This window comes from Pongo pygmaeus, chromosome 9, assembly GCF_028885625.2.
Source record: "Pongo pygmaeus isolate AG05252 chromosome 9, NHGRI_mPonPyg2-v2.0_pri, whole genome shotgun sequence".
NCBI classification, from domain to species: Eukaryota; Metazoa; Chordata; class Mammalia; order Primates; family Hominidae; genus Pongo; species Pongo pygmaeus.
In genome coordinates, this window is record NC_072382.2 from 109,242,415 (window position 1) to 109,258,153 (window position 15,739).

Below are 15,739 nucleotides of genomic sequence, written 5' to 3' on the forward strand. Positions count from 1 at the left end.
TGTTCACGATTTACAGAAAAACCTTTAGGCTGAACTTAAATATGTAAGGAGGCAGCTTTAGGCTAAACTTGATTAACACTTCCCTTTAGAAACCAGAGTGGTTTCTAAAGAATATGGGGGCATTGGAGTATGACCTGAAATCAAAACTACAAAACAGCATTTATTTTGTTGAGATTTACTTGATAATTAATAAAACACCAAACAGAGATTAGCTGTTAAGTGATTATTCATTTATCTTCTGCTCCTGAGTTACAAGCCCACATTTCCCATTACCTGCTGTCCATCCCTGTCTCAATATCTCTAGAAAAAGGTGAATACATATACAATTTTGTGTGCCATCCTTTGTATACAGACCCTTATCTTTTCTTGGAATATTGCATAGACCATTTCTTCTAAGGAAGATGATTCCCCAAAAGATTTTCAGGTACACTGAGACCTTGTTTTATTTATTATGTAACCACAATGTCTTCCATAGTCTTGTAATACTAGAAATTTAATAAATGTTGAGCTGAAAGGAATTTTTATTTGAAGATATAATTCATATTCACCTGTGCCAAACACTTTACATGGTGATCTATAATAATTTTTCAAAAGTATGAAATGCTGACCTGTTTCCTTAGTAAAACCTTAGTCTCAACTTCATGAGAGGTGAGTCCTCTTTGTGACTAGTACTGGGGTCAGCAAGATTTTACTATAAAGGACCAGATAATAAATATTTTCAGCTTTGTGGCCAAATATTCTTTGTTTTTATTTTTTTATTTTTATTTTTTGGGATGGAGTCGCACTCTGTCGCCCAGGCTGGAGTGCAGTGGCACAATCTCAGCTCACTCCAACCTCCGCCCCCTGGATTCAAGCGATTCTCCTGCCTCAGCCTCCTGAGTAGATGGGATTACAAGCACGTGCCACCATGCCCAGCTAATTTTTTGTTTTTTGTTTTTTGTTGTTTTTTTTTTTTTTTGAGACGGAGTCTCTCTCTGTCGCCCAGGCTGGAGTGCAGTGGCACGATCTTGGCTCACTGCAAACTCCGTCTCCCGGGTTCACGCCATTCTCCTTCCTCGACCTCCAGAGTAGCTGGGACTACAGGTGCCCGCCACCACGCCCAGCTGATTTTTTGTATTTTTAATAGAGACAGGGTTTCACCATGTTGGCCAGACTGGTCTTGAACTCCTACCTCAAGTGATCCACCCACCTTGGCCTTCCAAAGTGTTGAGATTACAGGCGTGAGCCACCGTAGCCAGCCTGTTTTTATTTTTTAACAATCCTTTAAAAACCCTTTAAAAAAAGAAACTTTCTCAGCTCCCGCTGCTTATGCTGGCAGGATTTGGCCAGTGGGCTATAGTTTTTCACCCTCTCGACCCTCCCTGAATTGAGAGCACCATCTCAAAGTAAAGGTAAGATCAGCCCTCCAATTAAGACATTTATTATGAATTATAATAGAATATAAATGAAATATAAGTGAACTTAATCAGATTAACCAACACTGCATTTTAAAGCACTGAAAAATAAAGTTCCAGAAATTAAGGCTAGGAGTAACATACTGAAAGGGGATAACTTCCCTTGTCCCCCTCGCAGGGCGCGCAGTAGGGGAGTGATTCGCTTCTTCGGTGCCCTGCTGCTCCAATCTCTAGGGGAGCATGCAGACGGGCAGGCTGTGGGGCTCTGACCCCATGGCAGTGTCTAGGGGCGAATGTTTACATCTACTGAAGCTCCAGTGGGCGTGTGTTACAAGGTGTTCTTATAGCTTAGCTGGCCATTAGGTGGCTTGTGTTAGTCAGCTCAATTAGACCCCCTTCCTTATCACGTGGATGAAGGGCTTTCTGTATCCCAGGGTTTCTTGCCTTGGTGTACCAGAAGAATCAGATCACACTGGGCTTGGAGAATGAGTGCAAGGTTTTATTGAGTGGAAGTAGCTCTCAGCAGATGGGGGAGCCAGAGGGAGATTGTTTTCCCCTGGAGTTGGGCGCTCAGTGGCTCAGGCTCTCCTCCAACCGCCGAGGCCAAACTCTGCGTAGTTCTGCCCGTTGAAGGCCTGCTGACCTGCCTGTGTCTGCTGCCTGTGTCTGTTGGTGTGCCCTTCCGCCGGTGTGCTCCCCTGGACGTCCTCTGGACGTCCAGCCGCTTGTGTGTCTGCCTGCTAGGGTCTCGGGGCTTTTATAGACACAAGATGGCATGCCAGGGTGGGCTTGGGAAATGCAACATTTGGATGCGAAGGCAGGAGTGCATTCCCTGGGCACAGGCCTGGGGGTGGAGCCCTCACCAGGGACCCACCCTTCTCCTCCCAGCATTTCCCTGCCTCCCTTCCATATCAATGTCATTTAGAATTGCTTTTAGTTGCCAGTAACAGAAAACTGGGCTGATTGCTTAAACAAATAGTTATCTTTCCTCAAATGACAAGCCAGCCAGACAAGGCAATCACTGGTACTGTTTCTGCTGCTGAAAAATGCCCTCTGTTCTTCTGCTCTGCCATCCTTGATGTATTGACTTGTTATCCTCATTCCTGATGTCTCCTGGTTACAAAGTAGCTGCTACAGCTCCAGACATCTTGTCCCCATACTGGCATCCCTAATTGGGGGGGAAAAAAAAAAGCAGTTTCTCAGTCTTTTCATCCAGGAAATACAGCTCCCAACGGACTTCTCTTTTTTTTTTTTTTTTTTTTTTTTTTAAGCACACATGAGTTTCATACTATAGTAGGCAGGATAATGGGCCCCCATAAACATTCACACTCTAATCCCTGGAATTTATGAATATATGGGTGTAGTTAGGTTTGCAGACTTTAAAATAGATTATCCTAGATTTGCCAAGGGCCCAGTCTAATCACACAATTCCTTAAAGGCAAAGCATTTACTCTAGCTATTCCAGCTAGAGAAGTCAGAGTGGTTCCAAGTGTGGATTCCAACACTAGCCAGCTCTGAGATGTAAGGGTCTATGTGCAAGGACATGGAGCGAGGCCTCTGATGAGCTAGGGGCCATCCCATCTGATAACCAACAAGGAAATGGGGACTTCATCCTGCACACACAAGGAACTGTCTTCTGCCAACAACCTGAATAAGTTTGGAAGCAGATCCTTCCAAGGGTATCTTGATAAGAGCCCAGCCAGTTGGCTTCTTGGGATTTTGTCTTTATGAAGTTCAGAACAGACAAGTCAACTGAACCAACCCAAACTTACAACCTACAGAACTGTGAAATAATAAATTTGCATTGCTGTGAACTGCTAAACTTGTGGTAATTTGTTACAGCAGCAATAGAAAACTGCTACACACGCTTACCCCCATATCAAACAGTAGCTAAGGGAAGTAGAATTACCATGACTGCTATAAGGCCAATCATGATTCACTCTGTGGGGCTTGGATGAATTGTGTCCTCCCTGAGATCAAGAGACCTTGACAGACTATGGGCAGGGAATGAGGGGAATAGGTTTCTATTAGCAAGAGAAAGGGGAGACATTCACTGGGTAGACCACTAACAGTGTGTTCCATAAGGGATGGAGCACTTATTTTTGGCCAGATTATCACATTACGAGCTCTCCCCAAACCTATGAGAAAAGGATGCTAAAAGAATGGCCACTCTTCAATTAGCCAGGCATGATGACATGCACCTATAGTCCTAGCTACTCAAGAGGCTAACATGGGAGGATCATTTGAGCACAAGAATTCAAGGTGACAGTGAGCTGTGATTGCACCACTGAACTCCAGCCTGGGCAACAGAGTAATGAGCACTCTCATCAGCTAATAAAGCATCCAAAAGTAGAATTCTTACAGCTATTGTATTCTACTTCATGAGTCTTCAATCAGAAAAAAATTGAAAATGGCCCCAACAGTCCTTGAAAATTGTTACATTTTTACTGTAGTTCCAAACTATGATACTGTTTGACTGCAGTTTCAAACTCAATTCCTACGGTTATGTGGTTTCTAACCGCCCCCTTCTCCCTACAGCCCCTTTCCCCACCATCTGTTTCTGGCTGCTTTCTAGTTTTTCTTCCACTTGTCCCCTGTGGCAACTGTACTAGTTTTGCTTGTTTTTCTACTTATGGTTTTTTTTTTAAGTTTTATTTCTCAGTCTTTCTTCTCATTTACTCTTCTGCTACTTATTTTATCCCTCTTGGAAAAATGACAAATTTGTATCAAGTTTTCTTTCCAAATTTGTGTCTTCTCTGCTGCTTCCCCGGTTGCTGGCTTCTTGAAACTTCAGCAAGAATGCATTATGTAAAACCATTTGATGTTCACTGTGACATTTCAGGACTGAATACATTATTCATGCTATGGTGATAAAAATTCAATGAAAAGTTTGCAGTTTTATAAGTCATATGGTGAAAGTATTCCCTGTACAGTAATTAGAGGCAAAAAGTAACCAAGAAAAAAAACAGAGGAGAAGGAAAAGGGTCAGCTTTTAATTTATAATACAAAACATAAAACTCAGCTTAGAGAATTCATTTATTATTATTATTATTATTAGTTTTTGGTCATTTGAAAAGCATACAATTTTAGCTGTGAAGCATTAACCTCCCCCAAATGGTCTATTTATTCTTGAGGCTAAAGGCCTGATTACTTTGCAGAATAATTTTCTTTTCTACACAGATTTTTTAAATAGATGAGAATAAAGAACTAGCAGGCAACTCAGGGTGCAGGAAAATCTTTGGGGTGGCTAGAGGTGTGGGATTTGTGGATTTTAAAAGGTTATGATAAAATAAAACACAATCTTTTAAAAATGTTTCCCTTAAATGTAGAAGAAAAAAGTATATTTTAAAAATGTATAAACATTTCATTTAAAAATGTCTTGCCACATTGATGGCTTCATTCTATCATTAATTTCTCAAAGACCCAAAGATATTTGCCCAGAGAGGGCAAGCTTCATTATTAACTATATTTGTGATCGCTTCCAATTTGGGGAGTAGACTTCTTGTCAGATCTGATTAGATGGTCTTAGCTGTTAGGTTGGGACTGAGAGCTCATACTAGGAGCATTAATTTTGCTATTCCCTGTTGGTTATTTGTGCTTGAATTATTGTCTTTATTCATCTTCACTGTAGGGAATTCAGAGTTTTCTAACCCACTTGTCCATTTTGCAAAAAATAGTTTTTGGGTTATATAATCCAAATATCCATTTACCAGGCACCACAAAAAATAATGTCTCGCTTAAATCAAAAGAGGGAGGATGCCCGAGGCAGCTCCCCTGCCTGTGAGCTGTCACTCCTCTCCTTTTCTAGAGCACCTCTCATAAAGTCTGTGACATATAACATCAGACATTCACACCTAATGAAGCTTCCAGGATATTAAATGTGAATAGAGATGAATTTGTTTTAGATAAATATATAAATGGAATTTCTAGAATATTCTTCTAAATCCCACAAGCCATACACACTTCACTTTAGAGGCCACTGCATTAGGGCATGTTTCTCAAAGGCTGGTTCTTAGACTACTTGCATCAGAATCCCTGAAGTGCTTGGTTAAGTGGTCTCCAACCCCACTAGACGTAACGAGTCAACTTAAAGCAAATATAAATTTTAATTCTCTGAACCCTACCCTCATGAATGGGACTAGTACCCTTATAAAGGAGAGAAAGAAGTGCGTTTGCTCCTTCTGTCCTTCTGCCATGCAAAGATATAGCAAGAAGATGCCATCTATGAAGAAGAGACCTTTACCAACTGTTTCTGCCCTGATCTTGGACTTCCCAGTCTCCAGAACTGTTTCAAATACATTTCTGTTGCTTAGACTAGGTAATTTATAAGGCACTTTGTTATGATAGCAGGAATGGACTAAGAAACATATCATATTGAGAAAAGCTTTGAAAAAATTACTTGAAACAAAAAGTTTAGTGAAGTTGAATGTTTGACCTGGTAATATAGGTGGACCATGATCTCATATTAACAAATGTTTATCATGCCTGTCATTATTATTTGGGGCTTGTGAGTTTCTGACTTATTTCTTATGTTATCCCTCATATTACACATTCCTCCATAGTTTTAAATGGTCTTTCAGACCAATGAATATAAATAAATATTATGAGGTGAGGTGAGGTAGTTAGCAGTGACTTCACGTTAATTGGTTTTAATCAAACCCAAGGAAATTGGGGTGAGATGAGGTGGTTACACAAGCCTTGGCAAAGAATTCAGGAAACAAAAAATTAGGGACAAATTGTTAAAAACAAAAATCTAGGACCCAAAGAAAATACAAGTTCTTTTCAGTGTAGCAGGCACCTTTGAACAGGAGGTGGCAGCAGTGGAAGCAAGAACTTCTAGAAACAAAGTATCTTGGGGCGAATACCAACACTATTGAAACCACCTTTGCAAAATTATAACTGAGGAAATGATGACAGTGAAAGAAATCAGACCTAACCATCTCTGTCTTGCTTCTAACCTTTAAGCTGTCCTTGTTCATTCCTGGGCACAGGCCAAACTAACTTTGAGAAGGAATTCAGTTCATGGTTTGACTCTGAAACAAAATTGATAACAGCCCTTTCCCAAAAAGACCCCCTTCTTGCCTGGGGACCAGTCTGCCTTTGCTGGACTAACTTAGCTACAAGATTAGAAATTACAGTTTAGGGGTCATACAATCTCTGGTTCCAAGAGTCTGAACCTCCCCAAATTGCTCCTGGGGATAACATCACTATTATAAAACCTAAGATCAGTGCTTGAGATATTTTGCAGACCCTGCACTTGATGGATCAGCTGACACCACCCAGACTGGGAATCTGGCTCAGCCAGTTCTGCCATTACACCCAGGAGCAGAAGACAGCAAGAAAAACTCACTTCAGCCCTCTGTGATTCCATCTCCACCCTGACCAATCAGCACTCCCCACTTCCCAAGCCCTTACCCACCAAATTATTTTTTAAAACTCTGATCCCTGTATGCTCAGGAAGACTGATTTGAGTAGTAATGAAACTCTAGTCTCCGGCACAGCCGGCTCTGGTGAATTACTCTTTCTCCATTGCAATTCCCCCGTCCTGATAGATCGGCTCTGCTTAGGCAGAGGGAAAGATGAACCCACTGGGCAGTTATACTGTCTCAAAAGCTCCTGAATCACCAAAGGCTTCTGGCTGATAAGGAAGCCTTTAGAGGGTGCCACTTCCCTGCAGTGATGCCAGGCTCCTCCCATTCAGCATCCAAAAGAGGAGTCCAAGTACAAAAATCAAACGTTAGGAGTTTTAAGTAGATGTTACTAAGCCTTAGTAACAAAGAATCTCTCAAAAGTCAGCCCAGTTGATACAAAAAAAAAAAAAAAAATCAACAAGAATTAACAGAGACACTGAACCACCTTAATAACAATTGAAAGATGAACTAGGATTTAAGCCACAAGTCACAGAACAGAAAAAAAAGCAAATCTGACTGGGAACCAAAGTTGTTGATACAATGGCTAGTGCCAGTGGTCTAGGCTGGGCTTCTGGTTCACCAGTTACTAAGGCAGTAGTGGGAAGCAGACCAGCAGGCCTCCTGGGAGGACGAGGGTCTGGGCTAGGAGGTGTTTGGAAAATGGAAAACCATCAGGTATTTGGAGGGTAGTCCACTTTCCAGGGCTATATGAAGGTGTCTGTGAAGTAGTTAAAATCTAATGGTATTGTTCGCAAATGTCCGGATCTTCCTTGCCAATTGGCTGTTTAAGTAAATAGTAATGAGGACTGAAACAGGGGTGTCAATTAGGCCCATGAATGATCTTCCCAGTATCTTGAAGAGGTGGGAAAGACTTCATCATCACAAGAGGAGAGATACTGCAGTAAGAAGTTCACTTCTAATACAATGCCTTACACTCTTGGTTGTGCTTTTTTTTTTTTTTTTTTTTTAATTTAAAGCATGGCTTGATCTCAAGACTATCTAGAACTGCCTGTAGTTCCTCTAGACAAATCTACACCAGGGATGGTGGTTGGAGCCCTAAGTACCTAGGAACAATGAAAGTGGAGAAATGAGGTCAAACTGTATTCATGGAAGAAAAAGCTGAGAACTTTTGTTTGCTTTTCTAAACGAAAACACTTAGATTTGAGAGATCCATTTGCATTTCCTGAGGGGAAATGTGCTCCAGGAGCATTACTTCTATTAGCCATATTTTTTGGGTTTCATAAGCAGGGTTAAGACCAAAATGTATTGGGTTGTCCATCTAGGCCAGAGTCCAGGATCAAGTGAGACTCAGTCATCCTTCTTTTAAGTTATGGGAGATGGTGGTCAGCATGAGATACACAGCAGTGCCTCAGGGCAGCCCTGCTAGGTCCAGACAGCCCTCTTTTATATCAGGATCCAAGCCCATACTCTCCTGTTCAGGTCAGGTTTGGAACAAATGCTTAGCAGAGATGGTCCTGAGGTAGAAGATGACAGGCAAGCAACACCAGAGTACTCCAGTTCTATTTTTTATACAAATGAGACAAGAAAGTCTCCAAGGAAGTCTGATATATGGAAATTCCTGAAGGATTTGGATTTCAGACTTTGATCACCTAGAAGGCCCTAAACCCATGGAATACATGATGAGGACACCTTTTGCTCTCAAAACACTGAAGTAGGGACTGGTCTCCAGACTGAAAGCCATAGAAGTAATAGCCTTCAAAGGACATGGAAAAGCCACAGTCCATGGAAGTGACAGGCTTCAAAGGAAGGCCCAACTCTCAGGTGTACCAGGTTAGAGTTGGGCTGTGCCAAACCAAATAAGAAATACTAAGAGAGGTGTACACATTCAAGAAGCAAGTGCCTACAGGCTAATTTCCCATGCAGACCTGGAGACTGAAATTCCAAAACTCCAATCAGTATATCGAAGAGATATCTGCACTCCCGTGTTTGTTGCAGCACCATTTACAATAGCCAAGATTTGGAAGCAACCTAAGTGCCCATCAAGACATGAATGAACAAAGAAAATGTGGTACATATACGCAATGGAGTACTATGCAGCCATAAAAAAGAATGAGATCCTGTCATTTGCAACAACATAGATGGAACTGGAGGTCATTATATTAAGTGAAGTAAGTCAGGCACAGACAAACATCACCTGTCCTCACTTATTTGTGGGAGCTAAAAATTAAAACAATTGAATTCATGGAGTTAGAGAGCAGAGGGAAGGGTAGTAGGGAGCAGGTGGTTAATGGGTAAGACCTAGTATTTGCTAGCGCAACAGGGTGACTATAGTAAAAAAAAAAAAAAATTTAAGTGTTTATTTTAAAATAAAAGAGTATATAATTGGATTGTTTGAAACATAAAGGATAAATGTTTGAGGTGATAGGTACCCTATTTACGGTGATGTGATTATTTCTCATTGCATGCTTGTGTCAAAATATCTCATGTAACCCATAAATACATACACCTACGATGTACCCACAAAAATTAAAAATAAAACAAAAATCCTCCCACCTTAGCCTCCTGAGTAACTGGGACTATAGGTGTGCACCACCATGCCCAGCTAATCTTTTATTTTTTTGTAGACACAGGGTTTCCCTGTGTTGCCCAGGCTGGCCTCAAACTCTGCTCAAGAGATCCTCCCACCTCAGCCTTCCACAGTGCTGAGATTATAGGAATGAGTTCCGGCACCCAGCTGGGCTCTTTCAACTATTTAACTTTTACATTATTATTCAGTTTTCTGTAATTAGGCTAGAAATTCTGTTTGTTTGTTTGTTTGTTTGTTTGAGATGGAGTCTCGCTGTGTTGCCCAGGCTGGAGTGCAGTGGTGTGATCTCAGCTCACTGCAACCTCCGCCTCCCAGGTTCAAGCAATTCCTCTGCCTCAGCTTCCCGAGTAGCTGGGATTACAGGCAGTTGCCACCATACCCAGCTAATTTTTGTATGTTTAGTAGAGACAGGGATTCACCATATTGGTCCAGCTGCTCTCAAACTCCTGACCTCATGATCCGCCTGCCTCAGCCTCCCAAAGTGCTGGGATTACAGGCGTGAGCCACTGCACCCAGCTAGAAATTCTTTGAAGGCCACTGTTGACCTTTGTATCCTATGCTGTAGCATCCAGGACCCACTGCTGCACACAGGTGGTGCTCAATACGTATTTGTTGATTTATTCTGTGTGCTGGTTTAAAAGCAGAGTCATAGGACAGAGCACACTGCATGGGGGTGGAAGTCCTGTCACCTTCCCACATCTCAATTGCTTCTCTGTAAAATGGGGTAGTTGGATGAAACCATTGATTTTCAAACTGTGCTCCTTTGAGCCTTATTAGGGCTTCTTAGAGATGCCTCAGTAGCCACCAAGCACAGAGGAGTGGGGCACTGGCCTACCCCAAATTTATTGAGAGTGGATCTGCTTTTGTCAGTTTAACATTTTGGGGTTCACAGTAGAAAGTCATGTATAAGGGTTCAGTTGCTAAAATTTTTTCTTTTTTTTTTTTTTGAGATGGAGTCTTGCGCTGTCACCCAGGCTGGAGTGCAGTGGCACGATCACAATCTCAGCTCACTGCAAGCTCCGCCTCCTGGGTTCACGCCATTCTCCTGCCTCAGCCTCCCGAGTAGCTGGGACCACAGGCGCCCGCCACCACGCCTGGCTAATTTTTGTATTTTTAGTAGAGACAGGGTTTCACTGTGTTAGCCAGGATGGTCTCAATCTCCTGACCTCATGATCCGCCCGCCTCGGCCTCCCAAAGTGCTGGGATTACAGGCGTGAGCCACTGCGCCCGGCCTAAAATTTTAAAATCGTACCTAAATTGATTATCGCAGAGGTCTCTTTGACAGTAACGTTTGATTTTGTTGTTTCATTGACATTTAAATGATAGTTGTCTTATCTGGTATTGGTCCATCCCATCTAAGAACTGTGCTTCCCAGTACCCTCACCCTCCTCTGGGGACGTCTCCCACTTTTGCATGGATGTTGTTTCTGTCTAACTGCATTCCTCTTTTGTGCTCCTAATCTTAAGTCATCTCAAACATGTAACCTCCTCCCTTCCCTCCAACCTTCATGTGAACTTAATTGGTGTCCTAATTGTTGGGAGAGCCACCTGGGACACCTCCCTTCCTTCACTCAGCTTGAATGCATTCCTGGTTCTTTCTGCATTTGCTCTCCATTGCATTCTTACCTTGTGCTTCTTAGTATTTCTCTTTTGCCTGGCATAGTATTTGGCTCCCCCAACCCAAACTCCAGCCCTGGCCCATGATCACTAAAAAGGATTCCCATGAACACTAAAAAAATTTTGTAGGTGATGTCTATAGACTAACAGCCTAACTAATGGAGAAGAAAAAAGGACAAAAAAAGAAAAGATAAAAGGAGATAAGGAAGGCAAGAGGAACGAACGAAGGTGTGTGTTTCTTGGCATGGGTGATATGCACTCTTCCTCACTCCTTCTCCAAAGTATATCCCAATTTCCGCTATGTGTGAGGCTGCTTATGACTAACAATCTAGTAAAGGAAAAAAACAGAATAAAACTTGCACTCTCCATTCTTTCTCATCAAGTAGCAGTCAACTGGTACGATTTTGAGAGATAATATCACAGGAAGTTTAGGTCTGGGCTCTCAGTTAGACTGCCTGGAATCTTGCAGCCACTGTCATTGCTAGCTTTGTGACCTTGACCTTGTTATGCCTCAGGTTCTTCATCTGTAGGAAAAGTGGGGGTAATAATATTTTAAGGTCATTATGAGGATGAAATTAGATAATATGGGTACAGTGTTCTAAGACCTGGCACAAAGTAAGGCACTATACATGTTGGCTGTTATTCTAAAAAAAAAAAAAAGGTTTGCTTTAAGTCTCTTCCTCCATCCTTGAGCGCAACATCATGTTCCCTTGCAGATGAACCGGCCCAGTCCCGTTTGGCCTTACCATGCCTGTCACAGCCTAATAAATGTTGACGGTAAAGGATGGCAAGCTTTGGGGCACTCGATGCTCTTGCTTCTCTCTGTGGAGAGCCTATTAAATGTTCTGACTATTGTGCTAGTAATGCACTAATTTCAGTTAGTCAAAGAAAGGAACTAACTACATTGTAGTCTATTCACAACAGGCCTGTTTAGAAGATTCAGCCTGGGGCAACATATATGTTTTATTATTTTATTGCAAGAATATAATAAAATAGGAAACGAACTTCAGTTGCTGCTTTTACTTGGCTTGTCTGCTAAGTGTGTGGTTCTTAATCAGCTATGTGCATTAGAATCACCTGGGGAAGTTTTCAAAAACCATACAGGTATGGGCCCCATTCCCCAAGGATTCTGATTCACAAGGCCTAGGTGATGTTCTGGCTTGTTTATTTGGAAAACATTTACCCAAGGGATTCTGAGACAGAACTACTGTTCTGGACCCTTTCTTCCCATTCTGCAAAAACCAGCTTCAACTAGAACGTAAAGACCATCTACAGGTTTGACAGCATCCACAAAACGAGATGTGCTAGAAATTTTCTACCAAATTCTCCACTCACGGAAGAAAATATCTTTAGTTCATGTCCCTAATATTCCATGGAATTATGAATTATGTTTCATTAAGATTGAGCTACTAGCCGCTCTTTAGTGAATTTTTCTGCCATTTTTATGAGAAAAACAACAACAACAACAAAAGCCTTTGCTGGTAATTTTGCAACTTACTTCTCTCACTTGAAGCTGACTCTGCACTGGGATGTTGAGAGTGTGATGGCATTTGTTGCAATTTCTGTTTTTCTCTTGGGTGTTCGTCCTCCTACTTTCTTATTTTAGGATACCTGTCTACTTTCACATATGAAAGACTCGAGTAACTCAGAACTCTGATCTAGAGATAAGAGTGAAATAGAGAACAGGAAAAATATAATTGAATTCTATTTAACTAAAGCACAATTCTTATTTTCATAAAAGTATAGACATTATAAGTAAAAAAAAAAAAAAAAGGCAAATTTGTTCACCTCCTGGTGCCTCCTGAGCCTCCAAATTTCTCCCTATTATCACTGGCTGCTTCTCTGCCTTTAAAAATTATTGATAATTCTACCATCTACAGTAGTCCCTTCTATACTGGCGCTAAGGAAATACCAGGTAAAGTGATCTGACAAGTAAAAAAGGGACTTTAAAAGGGGACTTTATTTCTCTGTACATTCAACACAATCTCTCATCTCCTTTATTCCCAAGACCATAGACAACACTCAAGTCAGAGGCTTGTGGGAGCCCCCTATGTCATTTTCATTGAGTTAATATGTGAAGTGCTTAGGATGGTGCCTGGCACATAGTAAGAGCATGTATGTTAGTTATTTTTATCCCTTTTTATTACCTTCAGGTAATTTTATTATTATATTTGGGCTACAGCCAATTTTTAGGACCTAAACATGTGGAATCTCTCTAGATATGTGTCTTATTTATAGTAGGCACTTAAGAAATCTTATTGAATTGAAGTAAAGGAAGTTAATCCTGGTGAAGTCATAAATAACGTTTTCGAGTTTCAGAGATGCTTCATAGAAGAAATGCCCTTTCGAGAGTAAAAAAGCAAAGAACACGTGCTCTAAGCACAGCTGTTATGGGGAATTTCAAGAGCTGAAAAGTCAAAACTTTCATGGGCACATCGCTCCAGGCTGCTCTATATTGTGATGAGTACACTTCAATACATGATGCTATGAAATGTAAAGCCACAGACTTTTATGTGACCTACATACCTATACTGCATGAGTAACAGGGCACTGTCATGATGTGTCACTGAGCTAAGAGTAGGCATGCTCCTTGGTGGAATATTTTTATTGTGTGTAGGAAATTCTGGGACATACTAAAGAAAAATGGATCATAAACACTCCTTCTAATGGGCTCCCGTCAGAAAGCTGTTCATATCTCTAGTCCACCATGTACTCCTTTGCATTATCTGCTTCCATCACTTTCTTCTACTACCAAGCTGTGAGCTTCTTGAAGGCAGTCTCCACAGTATTTATCTTCATATCTCCAGTGCTCACCAGAACCTAGCACATAGCACTCAACAAGTGTTAAATGAAGACAGGATGTCACAGTAATCTTTATCTTTTTCAGTTTCCATAGTAAATAAGCAGGAGAAATGTCTCCATGTATATTTTGCATATTATATTTTACAAACCAAAAATTGAGACCTGTCATCTGAAACACAATCTGACAGTGAGAGAAAATATTTGAAATCTAGATGATCTCAGAAAATTCTGAACAGATGAATGCCCTATCCATGTGCGAGTTACATTATTCATTTATTCTTCCCTTTCTCTCTCCATCTATCCAGCCATTCACTCACCTATCTGTCCCTCATCATCCATTCATTCATCCATGACTCTATTAAAGGACACCACCAACTCACATTTTCAAAAATATGGAGGAAATTTGTTGCTTTAGACTTACGAAAATAACTGCAAAGTGGCAAGATTACCTTTCTTTGCTTTAGTACAGAATTTGTTGCTAACAGCTCATATAATATAGGATTTTATTCAAATTTCTAAAAATATTTTAAAATTTTTTTCAAAATGTAAACAAAAGGAAAAGAACACATTTTATTACTTTTTAAAATCTTTCTGCCACAAGCTGGCAGATTCTAGAAAAAGAGGGCTGGCCACAGTGGCTCAGGCCTGTAATCCCAGCACTTTGGGAGGGCAAGGTGGGTGGATCATTTGAGGTCAGGAGTTCAAGACCAGCTTGGACAACATGGCAAAACCCCATCTCTACTAAAAAATACAAAAATTAGCTGGGCATGGTGGTGCATGCCTGTAATCCCAGCTACTTGGGAGGCTGAGGCACAAGAATCGCTTGAACCCAGGAGGCAGAAGTTTCAGTGAGCCGAGATTGTACCATTGCACTCCAGCCTGGGTGACAAAGTGACAGAATTCTTCAGTTTTGAAATAAAAATAAACTTCTGTTCCATAGGCACAAATAAGCCTTAGTGTTTATGTTTATTGTGAGGTAAATAGTAGAAAGATTAAGTCAAATCGTACAATCCTCATGTGGGGTATAAATGTGGATTTTTTTCATTAGAAAATATTTTGGAATAAAACAACCTCACAAATTTGCCATACATACCAGAATAAGAAACTTGTTAAAATGTTGTAATGCCTAATAACTATTGTTAGAATGTATTAGTTGTGTCCTTTCAATAGTTTAATATGACCAAACCATCTGTTTGAAATGTAATTTTGCCTGAGATTTTGTCTCTAGTTTTTTAATTCTTCTAAACTAAATGTCCAGCAGAATTCTCTTAAATAACTAGGGTCTGATTCAAAGTTTTCACTATATCCACATTGTTTGCCAAGTACTTACTGTCTATGGACAGGTTTACCATGATAAAGAACATAACATGAAAAACAGACCATTATTTTAATGAAGATTGTATGTGAAATCAGAATTATTTAGGCTATCTGGATATCTATTCATGAAAATAAAGAACAGCTTTAAGATTTTTTATTACCGATTACTGACCCTCTTCTACACCCTCCCCTTTTTCCCCAAGTGGATAGATATTTTTTTCTCAGTGATGATATTCACCCCTTTTTTTAGGATGGAGATTTCTTCCCCCAGTGGATTAAAAAGAAGAAGCATGGCTATTTCTTTGCCATGCTGGCCACAGCCTTCTTAGCTGTATCCTCCAAGTCAATGCCATAAGTAATGGGGAGTTAGTTAGATGCTATTGAGCATATTTTAAGGCTCCTGGACATTGAATCCTTCAAACTTGACCACCAGAGGGGCCATGAGTTCTAGTTCTCAGCAGTGTTTGATGATGCCATTGGCAATGGTAGCAAAATTCACTATCACACCTAAAACAATGTTGAGGGTGATTTCAAACTTAGGATCAGCAATGAGCAATTTAAATGTTTAGTACACCTGAGCTTCCTCTACACTACTGCTAATATCTAAGAAGTTGGCTGGGCTTTGATCATTAAAGGTAATAATGTCTCAGA